This window comes from Hippopotamus amphibius, chromosome 7 (genome assembly GCF_030028045.1).
Source record: "Hippopotamus amphibius kiboko isolate mHipAmp2 chromosome 7, mHipAmp2.hap2, whole genome shotgun sequence".
In the NCBI taxonomy this organism is placed as follows: Eukaryota; Metazoa; Chordata; class Mammalia; order Artiodactyla; family Hippopotamidae; genus Hippopotamus; species Hippopotamus amphibius.
Window position 1 is genome coordinate 67,142,282 of NC_080192.1, and position 12,113 is coordinate 67,154,394.

Here is a 12,113-nt window from a genome sequence, read left to right on the forward strand (position 1 = left end):
GTGTTTACTTCTAGGTTTGGCAGTGGACAGAGCCTGGAAATATATGAACTCATATATATACACATATCTATAATTGTTTCTATATTTACCCATCTATATCTCCAACTCTAATCCAGTACTGTATGGTTAACTCTAGCCTTTTACAAGGTATGAACAGTGAATGAGATTCCCTATTGCTCTACATCTTTGACAGCAATTGGAATCATCAGTTCTTTGGCTTTCAGCCATTCTAACAAGAGTATGGCTAGAGTTCATTGTTATTTTAATTTGCATATCCCTTAGGACAAGTGAAGTTGAACTTCTTTCATATGCTTATTTTCCATTTATGTAACTTCTTTGGTGAGGTGTTTGTTCAGATATTTTACCCAATTTTTAATTGAGTTGTTTCTTTTCTTCTTATTGAGTTGTAAGAGTACTTGTTTAGCATTGCCTTTTGATTCTTTCTCATAATTTCCATATCTCTGCTGACATTATTCTTCTAGCTTTGAATGTATTTTCCTTTTGTCAATAGAACCCCTAACACATTAATCATAGTTATTTTAAATTACATGACTGGAATTTCCAACATTTGCATCACATTTGAGTCTGGCTCTGGTGGATGCTTTGTCTTTTCAGGCTTTATTTTTCTGGCCTTTTTTCTATAATTTTCTGTTGAAAGCCAGAAACACAGTGTTAGCAACAGAACTGTGTTAAATAGGCTTTTAATACGGGAATTGATGTTAGGCTGGCTAGGAGTTGGTATGCTTAATGTTTGCAGTATGTATCAGTACCAGAGACTTCAAATTCTTCTAGTGTCCTTGTTTTCATCTCCCTTCTTGACTTAGCACTTCCCTAAGTACTTCTTCTGAGTGAGTCTCTATCCTGCAGCACTCTTAGCTACAATCCACTGTTATTATTCTGCAGCCCTGTTGATGCAGAAAGATCAATAGCATGTGAGATAAGGTGTGTAGTCTATCATCTTCTGATCAAATCTCAGTATGTTAGTGGGCTTGTGTCTCCAGAGTGTGGCGTTTACAAGTGTTTCTTTTCCTCCTCCACACATATGTCTACTCTTCCACAAACCACCATTTGCTCCCTTCCCCAGCTGCAGCAATCTCAATAATTGTGCTTGATATCTTGTCCCATGTTGACTGTCTTCTTTTCTTTTTCTTAGGTGAGAGAGGAAGGCTTTGTCTTATGTTTTTAACACTCTTGTATCTTTTGTCCTGATGTTATTAACTTTTAACATTGTTGAAATTTACTTGATATGTCTTTTTGTTTAAACATTTTTTATTTATTTTGCAAGAATGTATATTTTACTGCATTCAAAATAATTCTGTAATTTTAAAATCCAGAATTAAACACTTTTTTTTTCTTTGCTGTAAATCTTACAGCTTTTCTTTCTATGCATATATAAGGACAAGTTATTTTTTTGGAACGTGGTCATGTTATGTAAACTATTTTTCCTTCAATGAAAAATATACGGAAATAAATCCATGTGCATATAACTCTGTATCTATACTAGAATTATTAATTTAATGAAAATAAATTTATGGATATATTATAATATATTTAGCAAATGACCATTTGTTGACCACGTTGGTTGGTCCTATTTTGCTCATATACAGTATACTGCAGGGAATGTCCTTATGCATGCATTTGTAAAAAGTCTACTATTAACTTTCTCAGATCGGTTCTCTGAAGTGGTATCTTTGAGCCAAAAGAGTATATTTTTTTTCAAATAAAAACAAAAAACAAAAAACAAAAAAACATCTAAAAGTGGAAGTTAAGCACACTCTTTTATGGCTTTGATATAAATTGGCAGTGCAATGTCCTGAAAGTTAGTAACAATTTTCTTTCCTACCAATAATATATGGCAGTCATAGCTAAGTGTTTCACATCTTAGAGGAAGTGTATGTCTCTCCTGGGGTAAGTTTTCTCAGGGAATTCTTATGGGAGTGTAACTACTTATCCTCAGCCCATGTTCCACTGATGGAATCCTCATGGGGAACCTATGTATATCTTTATTAGAAGAAAAACATTGGCTTTTGCTGCCCATTCTAGATCCCTAAGTCTGAGTGTGTGGGTGGGTGGCAATGTTTTTAAATATCTTATTCTCAGAAGACAGTCTTCTTCTACATGAGTTCCAGCATGCATGAGCTCCCACAGATATGACAGATTTTATTTGTTATTTTAGACCAAGGAACATAATTTTCCCTACACCTATAATAGGATCTGGTGTTAAGATAGAAGCCAAAGAAATAGCAGAAAGCTCCAAAGCCAGACTTCAGATAATATGCTTTTTCATTAGGTCACTTTATTTTTTTAACTTCAATATTCTTCTTGGAAAATAGTTCAACATTTTTTTATTGCTTTTGTCATCTGGTAATTGGAAATAATCTCTAAAAATTCTTACCAGTGCTTCTGGAATCCATTGTGAATGGAAGATGATATTTGTTTAGGTGCCAGCTAATTTAATAGGACATTTAATATTGCAGGCAAACAAATGCCTCTTTTCAAATATGTCTAAAAGGCAACTGGAGACAACTTAGGTAATTTGTACACTTGCAATTTGCTATTGTTGGCTCTCTGTGTATTTTGGAAAGCAATTTTCCATGAAATTGCTGTTACTTTTTAGGTGTGAGATTGTTTTGTATAATGTTCATTTAATGGAATCACTGTATAAATATCTTTTAGGCTAACTACACAAAATGTGCTAACATATTAACCCCTTTAAATGAATGGTTTAGGGATAAAATAGTACTTTTCTATATTCTAAGTACGACCTGATTATCATTTGTCTTAGGACATATTTCTAGCTGATTTGTTTGAGTCATACTGTAGTTTGATGCCCAGTGACCTCAGAACATATAGGCCCCATTTTATACATGGGGATCCAAAATGGTAGCTGACAGTTAAACTATCTTGCTAATAGGCATCAACAGAATTCTAAATCAAGGATATTCTTAATGATATTATTTATTAGTTGGAATTAAGACTATCAAATCTTTTTCAATATGATTATTTGTCTGATAGAAAAGTATCTATTTCTTCTTCTGTTCCTTATACCTGGAAATCTAACATTTCTCTTGGATTTCTAGACCTGCGTGGCCTATCCGCATTTTAGTTATCCACTCCATGATTTTAGTTAAGCTAATCCTCTTAGTAATCAATAGGCCTGATTTACTCTTTTTTTTTTTATTTCTTTCCTTTCTTTCTTTTCTTTCTTCCTTTCTTTCTTTCTTTCTTTCTTTCTTTCTTTCTTTCTTTCTTTCTTTCTTTCTTCTTTCATTCCTTTCTTTCTTTCTTTAACAGCTAGAGAGGCTCCTCTGCCACATTTTGCCTATATTTCCACTCATTTATGAAAAAATGTGATAAAGAAATTACATCTTTAAGGATCAGAATCTCAGGGAAATTGGTAGTTACAAACCTGGAGATTATCTGAAATGTCTCCTATGCTAAATATTCACTGTAAATTTATGTGTGCTATGCTACTCTCAGAAGTTTGATCAATATGTTGATACCCCCTTTATTTCTTCTAAGTCAATGCGCTTTTTAATTTCATGGAATAATTTTTCTAAATCTTTACCAATCTTATGCTCCCTAAGTAAACTTTCTGGTAATCGAGACACTTTGTGTTGTTGAGATTTTATAAAATATCACATACATAATTCAGTAAACTTAACTATAGAATTTTCAGTCTTTTATATGAGGAAACAATGTTCAATTCTCTGTCTTGCACTTTTTAAAATATTAGTAGTTAAAATACTTTCCTTCTAGTTAATTTTAAGTATAAACTAGGTTTTATCGAAGTTCAAGGTGCAAAGACGTGCAATAAGCATTCTGAATAAGTATAAGAATATGGGTTAAATTTGTTTTCTATGATGTAACCATTTCATAAGATATAGTTAAAATATTGGAGGGAATATTACTAGCATGATAAAAGAAAGCCCAAAGAATGATAAAAATGAGAGTTCAGGAAAAGCCGACAGCATAAAGAACTTTATGTAATAAACAAGAATGGCAACGGTACATATCGTGGTTATGATAAATGTGTTCACAATCCAAAGTAGAACTCTGATATTGAATTTTGTTAGATCATATTGACCTTGACTTTCAGTTTTTAGGACAGAACAGTTCAGTAATAGATTCATGGTTTAGTAGTCTCCAACTCTCTATCTCTACCATCACCACCGTTATCTTCATCAACATTGCTACCCTGGATGATATTTTTGAGCACTTATTATTGACCAGAGATGTCAGTCACTACCTTATACCTATAGCCTCACATAAGTTAAAATGCAATGAAGCGATACATAATTTTCCAGGTTTACACAAAGCTGAGATGTAAACTTCTGTGTCTAAATCCCTAGCCCATACTCTTTCTAAATCATGTCATTGACTCTTTACACTTACAAATAGCATTTGATAACTTACCCATCCTTGTTAATTTTAAGTTCACCATGCCTCCATCATATCTGACTCCTCTTAGAGAATAGTGAACTTCCTATCCTTGAAGAAAATCACATAGGTTTTTCTTTGTTTTTAATTTTGATCACTCTCCATACCTGAAAGAAGGAAGTTGCTACATAATAGCTGTTCATTTGAGAAAAGATGCATTCTTTAAGCATACTTAGCTACCACTGAAGTGGTTCCAAGCTCCTCCCTTAACCCAGATCCTACTTATGTGGACATCAGCCTAAAACACAGTGCTTTCTAAGTCTTTTTTTTTAATGCATTTTTTTTATTTTATTTTATTTTTCTTTCTTTTTCTTCTTTTCTTTTATTGTGTTTTATTGAGATATAATTGCCATACAATAAACTGCATATATTTAGTGTGCAATTTGTTTTTTTCTTATTAGTCATCTGTTTTATACATATTAATGTATATATGGCACTCCCAATCTCCCAATTCATCCCACCCCAACCCTCCATTTTCTCCCCTTGATGTCCATATGTTTGTTCTCCACATCTGTGTCACTATTTCTGCCTTGCAAGCTGGTTGATCTGTACCATTTTTCTAGATTCCACATATATGCATTAATATACTGTATTTGTTTTTCTCTTTCTGACTCACTTCACTCTGTATGGCAGTCTCTGGGTCCATTCCACCTAAGTCTTCATTTCTTTCTAAGAACAATACATACAGTGGAAGTATGGGTGGCAGTCACTGGGAAACAGTGGAAATTTTGTGAATTAAATGAACCAGGGTCAGAAGACAACCCCTCTTGAGCCTGTAGTTGCTGGAGAAGGACACAGACAACCTTAGTAAATAAGTAAGTAAAACATTTAAGGTAAACCTTATAATATTAAAATAAATTTAAAAGATTCTTATGAAAGTGATGCCTGTATGAATTTGAGTTTGAATACCAACATTTAATTGGATGTTGAAGTGAGGTTGAAAGATGTCCAGCATTTGATGAGAGAAGTCGTCAGCAACAACTGTATAGCTTTGTTCGGTCTGCTAACAAGGCCAGACCACAATGGCACTGCGGAAGCTGCTGGGGTTTCTGACAAAATCGCTATATAGCTTGGAGTGCAATGAGGACTCACAAGCTGCCAAAATTAGTTTGTTCTCTCTGTCTTGGTTAGTCTCCAATAACAAGAGGAATTATAAGTTTGTGTAATTTGTCCTCCATCTAGGGATCTCCCCTTCTCTCTTTATGGGTCAAAGTATAATAGAAACTAAAAATAATATGAGCTTAATTATTTAATTTAGATGTTTCTTGTCCTGACATGTAATCTTAAGAATCTGAGACAGGTCTGTAAATGCAACCTGAACCATAGCCATAAGCTACCAATAATATTTCAACATTGTTGACATGGTCTGTGAATTCAAAACCACGGAGGGCTTTAAAATGCATATTATGCTGCAAACAACCACATTGCAACATTAATATTTAACTTCAGATGTATTCATATGTTGAGGACTGCTAATAAAACTTGGATTGCTTAATTTTTGCCTCTACACTTAGAATTATAAAAAAAATCAAGTGTGAAATGATCTAGCTCATGTCACCATCCAGTCTTGAAGTTCCTCTGAAATGATGAATCCTTCCCAAAGTGCATCTAAATTAGAATCACATGAAGTATTGGTTTGCCTGCACATCCCCAGGTGAGCACAGAGTAATTTATAAACTCTGGCAGATGGAGCATAGCATTTTTATTTTCACAAGCCTCTCCAAACAATTTCAATCATAAAGTTGAGAATCCATGTTTTAGCATGTTCCTGGTGATTTCTTATCCACCCTGTGTTTTTCATTAAACTATCATTTCTCAAATTCAACCTCCCTATCATATACTTGGCTGGGCAGAAACTTTGAAAATGACACTGCTTCTTTGCCACTAGCTCCCAGTTAGACCCTGTCCCTCAGAGGCAGTAGAGGGAGACTGGGAGGCAGAAGGAGGATGTTGCATGTTCCTTGCTTCTTTCTGTCCTCTTGTCCCTGTTAGCTTTGCCCTAACACGGCTTTTTTCACCCGGGCAGTAGCAGTCTTTCCCTTATTGCCAATTGATTTCTGCTTGCAGTATTCTCAACACTCACAAAAACAGCCTAAATTGCGCTACACCCTCTCTTCCATGCTGTAAATTCAATTAGGTCACCTTCTTTTCATTGTTCTCACTGCAGTAGGGGTGGTAACTTTTTTTCTCCTGAGGATATTATTTACAAGATATTTCTCTCTGCTTTTGATTTTGTTCCTTACCAGTGTCTTGATACTAGATTAAAACTTTTTTGACTTAAATTATTTTTGTTAAGATAATTGGCATATTTTCCTACTTCTGAGTAAACATTGGGGAATTTAAGTTCCAATTCATCACCCCTCCTCCATCAAGAAAATTCATTGCATTAGTAGACAGCTCATTTTTCTGGAAAAGTTTTCTTCATAAGAACCAAATTCAGTTTCTCTGTCTGTGCAATGCATCCCATGTTTTGGTGCATAAATGTAGGAACCTTGTCATATTCTTGGCAGAGCAGAGGCGAAATCATTTGTAACTTTATTACTACAAACCTTGAGATATTAATTTTGCTTCAAAATAAAGATGTTACAAATGCGTGAATCATAATGTTGTAATCTGTGTTTTAAAATATTTCTTTTCATTAACTCTTTCAATTAATGTGCAAAGAAGCCACTAGTACTCTCATTATAGATATAGAATTTCAGACGGGCAGATTGAGGTAGCCAACTTATGTACTGGTAATTCACAAGACTGGTAAATGGTAGTGACATTTCCATTATATTAATTTTATACAAAAAAAAAAACTTGTACAGAACTTAAAAACTTGTATTTTTATCTTTAAATATCCAAAAAGTAATTTAAGATGGTTCAGTTTGATTGTAAGAATTGACATCTGATTGGTTCCTACAGGGAACTAACTTCCCTGAAACTGTCAAGGGAAAAACTAAAAACAAAACTACAGAAAACTCAAGAAAGAAGTAGAGAGACATACTTTTGTTGAGTTATTATAATATCTTGTGGGTTTCTTAAATATTGAAATATTGCATAACAATTCTAGTGTTTATAGCATACAATCATGTATATATACATATATGCATACATTATATTCATATTAATTTTTGTCATAGCTATGTTTCTGAATGTTTATGTTATTTTATTCATTACCCACAATTATTTAATAGTATCATCCACTGCAATAAATAATTATGAATAATTTATTTAAGGATATTTTTATTTTATTGTCATCAAGATATGTTTGGTCTGATGGTCAATAATCAACACTGAAAAACAGGATAATGATTTAAACTGTTTCCCCTTTTATTTTGAAAATTAATCTGTTAAATAAGCAGCAGCAAATATTGACTTCTCTTTAAACTTATGAATTCAAATACTGTTTCTGTAAAAAAACAATTGTTTTTTTTTTCCTGTATTTCAGCAGAGTAAATAATTTTTATATTTAAAATTGAGGACTGATATGTTACAAAAATCCGGTAACTACAGAAGCATGATTTTCACTCAAAATAGCATGCAAAAGGAATAAAAAAGCTTGCATACACTCTCCATCTTTTTTTGCTAAGAAAATCATGTAGTTTATAACAAAAAACATTATTTCAACTTTATTCTAAAATCATTAATTTTCTATTCTTTTTCTAAGGTCTTATTTAAGGAAAATGACAAGAAATTTCACTTAAGTTTAGAATTGTATTAGCTATATAGAGTTTGAGCGGTACCTTTATTAATGCTGGTAAAAAGGAGGAGCAATCTGAGACTCAGTTATTCATCTAGTTTTTGCAACTGGCAAAGACAATGTCATTGTCTTTTATGCTGAAAAGAAGTAGGGTTACTCTTCTGTAATTCCAATACATTTTTCTTTCTAGTTAAAATTGATTCTAAGTTCGTTGAAAAGCTCATAGGGACTGAGGAGAGGTAACTTTATTCCTTGGTGTCTTTGTCTCAGATATAGACAGAGTACACCAGGCAGGGGCTGGATGGATAATAAAACTTCCCAACTTACATGTATTTTTATTTCGGATTCACTGAGTCCCAGGATGGGAGAAATATTTAGAGTTCTCAAGATTTAATCAAAGAATGAAAAGTCTGAGCTCACGTTGTTTACATTTTACACTTTCTTAATTTGAAACGGTCATAGGAGTTATGTTGTCAAACTCAGAACCTAGAGAAGGAAGTCTGATTATGACTTTTCTAATGGATGATTACTCAATTTTATTGAACACGTTCAGGATTTGACTTCTGAAAGGGAGACTGTTCTTTTGTGATTTGGTTTTAGTTATCTGTCAATATTTGCCTCAAACTTCTTGCAGTTGATACTAATTTTACTTTCAGAGCAATGCAGAAAAATATCAACATGTTTTCTCTGTTGTATCCTCACAAGTGTGTAGTCAGTTATCATGCCCATGTTTGATTTTTCCATTGGATACTATCAGACATACTTCAGATGATGTGATTTTTCACCTCTTCACCATCCTCATTTCCCTCAAAAAGTGTTGCTACTTTTTGCAACACATATTATTCATAAAAATATAACTCTATTAAAATATAAAATAGGAAAATATAAAAAGTCCAAGCTGTATTTCCGTAAATGAAAAATGAGATTACATATGTTCTTCCTCATTATTGGCTTATACTGAGTTTTGGGGCTACTTATGTATCCACATTTTTTAATGGAGTAACATTAATACAGGTTTTCCTCTTCACATCCTTTTGTTATCTATATATTTTTATCTAACTATACAATTATATAAATTTGAGAAAACTGATCAATTTTGTATGTAATGCAGTATTTATTAAGCACCAACAAATTTTCTATAACTGTAGATGCAGACATTGGCGGGTAAAATAAGTATGTATCTGTTATAAAGAGAGGAAATTAATAGTCAGTAGGAAGTTGTTGTATAACAAAGGGAGTCCAACTCGAGGATGGAAGATGCCTTAGAGGACTGGGGCAGGGAGAGTGGGGGGGACTCGACGGGGGGCGTCAAGGAAGGGAGGTAATATGGGGATATGTGTATAAAAACAGTTGATTGAACCTGGTGTACCCCCAAAAAATAATATAAAAAAATAAATAAATAAATAAATAGATAAATAAATAAATAAAATAAAATAAAAAAAGAGGGGAAATTAGCGAAGAAACATTTTTGTCTACACCTATAGGATACTATATTTCATTAAATAATCCTTCAGTGCTCTGTGATTCTTTCCATACTAATATTACTTAGCCACTATTACTGACCACCAAGTAATTAATGGACCAGACATTGGAGTAGCTTCTTTTCTATCTTCTCTCATAAATTTTATCCAATAGATCCGTGGGAAAGTACTAATGATCTCATTTAAACACATAGAAAGTGTGGCATTGAGTTAAACTACTGGTAAAAGATATGACTATTGAGAAGCTAAGCCAAGAGTCAAAGTCAACTCTTTCTGAGTCCAAAGTCTATGAATATTCCCACATCAAAAAAAATAGTTACTTTTTCTTAAATAAGTACCCCAAGCCCCACATATGTTATATTTATCTTGCACCCAAAAGACAAAGTACAAACATCTCCTAAAGATGCACTTGTCAGTTATCATGTCCAGATCCTTCATAACCATAGCACATTTGTACAGTGTCTAAAATTGTCGTTGCTGAATTGGGATGTTCCTTCTTAGTAGTGCTTTGGCTCTGCTATTGAATTGCTAATCCACACTCTGAAATGTTGATTATACCATGTAATATTATTACCCTGGCTTTTCAGTCTAGCACAAAATTCAAATTATTTCAACAAATACATGTGTGCTAGGTGTGCGACCAGACCACTACCTCCTTCTTATCATTTAGGACCTTGCTCAACCACCTCTCCTATCGTCATCGCATCCTTCACACATGATGTAATTTCTAAGACATTTAACCCTTGATTTCTTTTTCTGTTTTTATTTTCTCCTTTTGTAGCAATCATTACTATCTGAAATAACCTCAAATGTTTGTGTTTGTTTTGTTTGTTTATGTTTATAATATCTGTTTCCCACACAAGTATATCCACTTCCCAGGAAAGAATATTCATCTATCCTGTTCACTTCTTTATCCTTAGTAAATAGAACAGTGCCTTGAACATGGCAATTGTCCAACACAATTACTGAAATGTTTAAATACATTCACACACCATGGAGTTTCTACCATACTTTAAAAAAGTAAAATAATCTTCATATGTAAAGAACAGTATATATAGCTTGATAAAATAACTCCTTCTTGCTGACATTTCTTAGATTCAAAGATTACAGCATAATACTTGAAGTTTTAGTATGATTGTTCCATACCATTGATTGGTTTAAGTTTAAGTATATGAAGAACACAAATTTCCTGCTACTTTTCTAAGCATGCGATCTTTTTATACATTGGTTAAACAAAAATGCAAATATAACTTAGTGTATTCAGGTATTAGGCAGGGTTCTCCAGAGAAATAGAACCAATAGGAAGAGTGAGAGAGAGAGAATGAGGAGAGAGAGAATCCTGCAATCTGCAAGTTGGAGAACCAGGAAAGCAGGTGATATAATTTAGTTGAAGTCTGAAATCTTGAAAATTGGGGGTGGGGGTGGGGGTGTGGGTTGGGGTGGACAATTGTATGTTTCGGTCCGAATCAAAAATCCCAAGAACAAGGAGCACCTGTGTTTAGAGCAGGAGATGACGGGTGGCTCAGCTCAAACAGAAAGAGTGAATTCACCCATTATCTGCCTTTTTGCTCTAATCAGGCTCTCAATGGATTAGAGGATGCCTGCCCTCATTGGTGAGGGCAGATCTTCCTTGCTTAGTACACTGATTCAAGTACTGAGGCTCCCTCACAGGCACATCCAGAAATAATGTTTTACCAGCTATATGGATGCCCCTTTATATACCAGTTTGATATATAAAATTAACTATCACATTTAGTGTGAGGAAATTATTCAGCTTCATGGTTTTGCAGTGATACTTGGAGTGATATTATTTGCTGCTATATTATAGATGAACATGGTTCCGACTTTAACCCTCAGGCTATACAATATTCTTTGCATCCTAATAGGCTCCTATAATCAAACAGCCCCAAAATGTGCTGATACTTGCATTGATTGAACTGAGATTTTGTTATTATTATTTAATACATATTATTTTCTTATCCTGAAACTATGTAGTTTCTCCTCTAATACCTTGAACTATCAATTAAAACTAAGCTCATGCATCATGATGTTATTGATAGCAATGTATTTACTTTTAATTTCTCAGAAGGAAAGTGGAGAAAAAAATCATAATGTGGTAGACACATACAGAATTTTTATATGTAGTGTTGGACTTGGCAACTGGCCTGTTTTATAGATGGATAGTGTGAGATAAATCCTCTTAATTAATCTTCTTTTTAGCATTTCATATTAAGCAGTTATTGGAGAAACATTACTCAAATATCATCCTGTATTTATCTGGCCAATTTCATGCCCCATCATCCAGGGCACATTTTTCTCACCAAGTCAAAGATTAGTTTGAGACACCAAGACTATTGAGTCAAGCCCATGTACAATATTCTGCTTGAGGTGTGAAGCCTAAGTTTTAAAGTGTAAAGTAACATTTATGTGAAAAAACATAAAAGGTAGATCTTAGGAAAAGAAAGGAGTCGAAAGCAATAGCCATCATTTTCTGAAATCTAAGATAT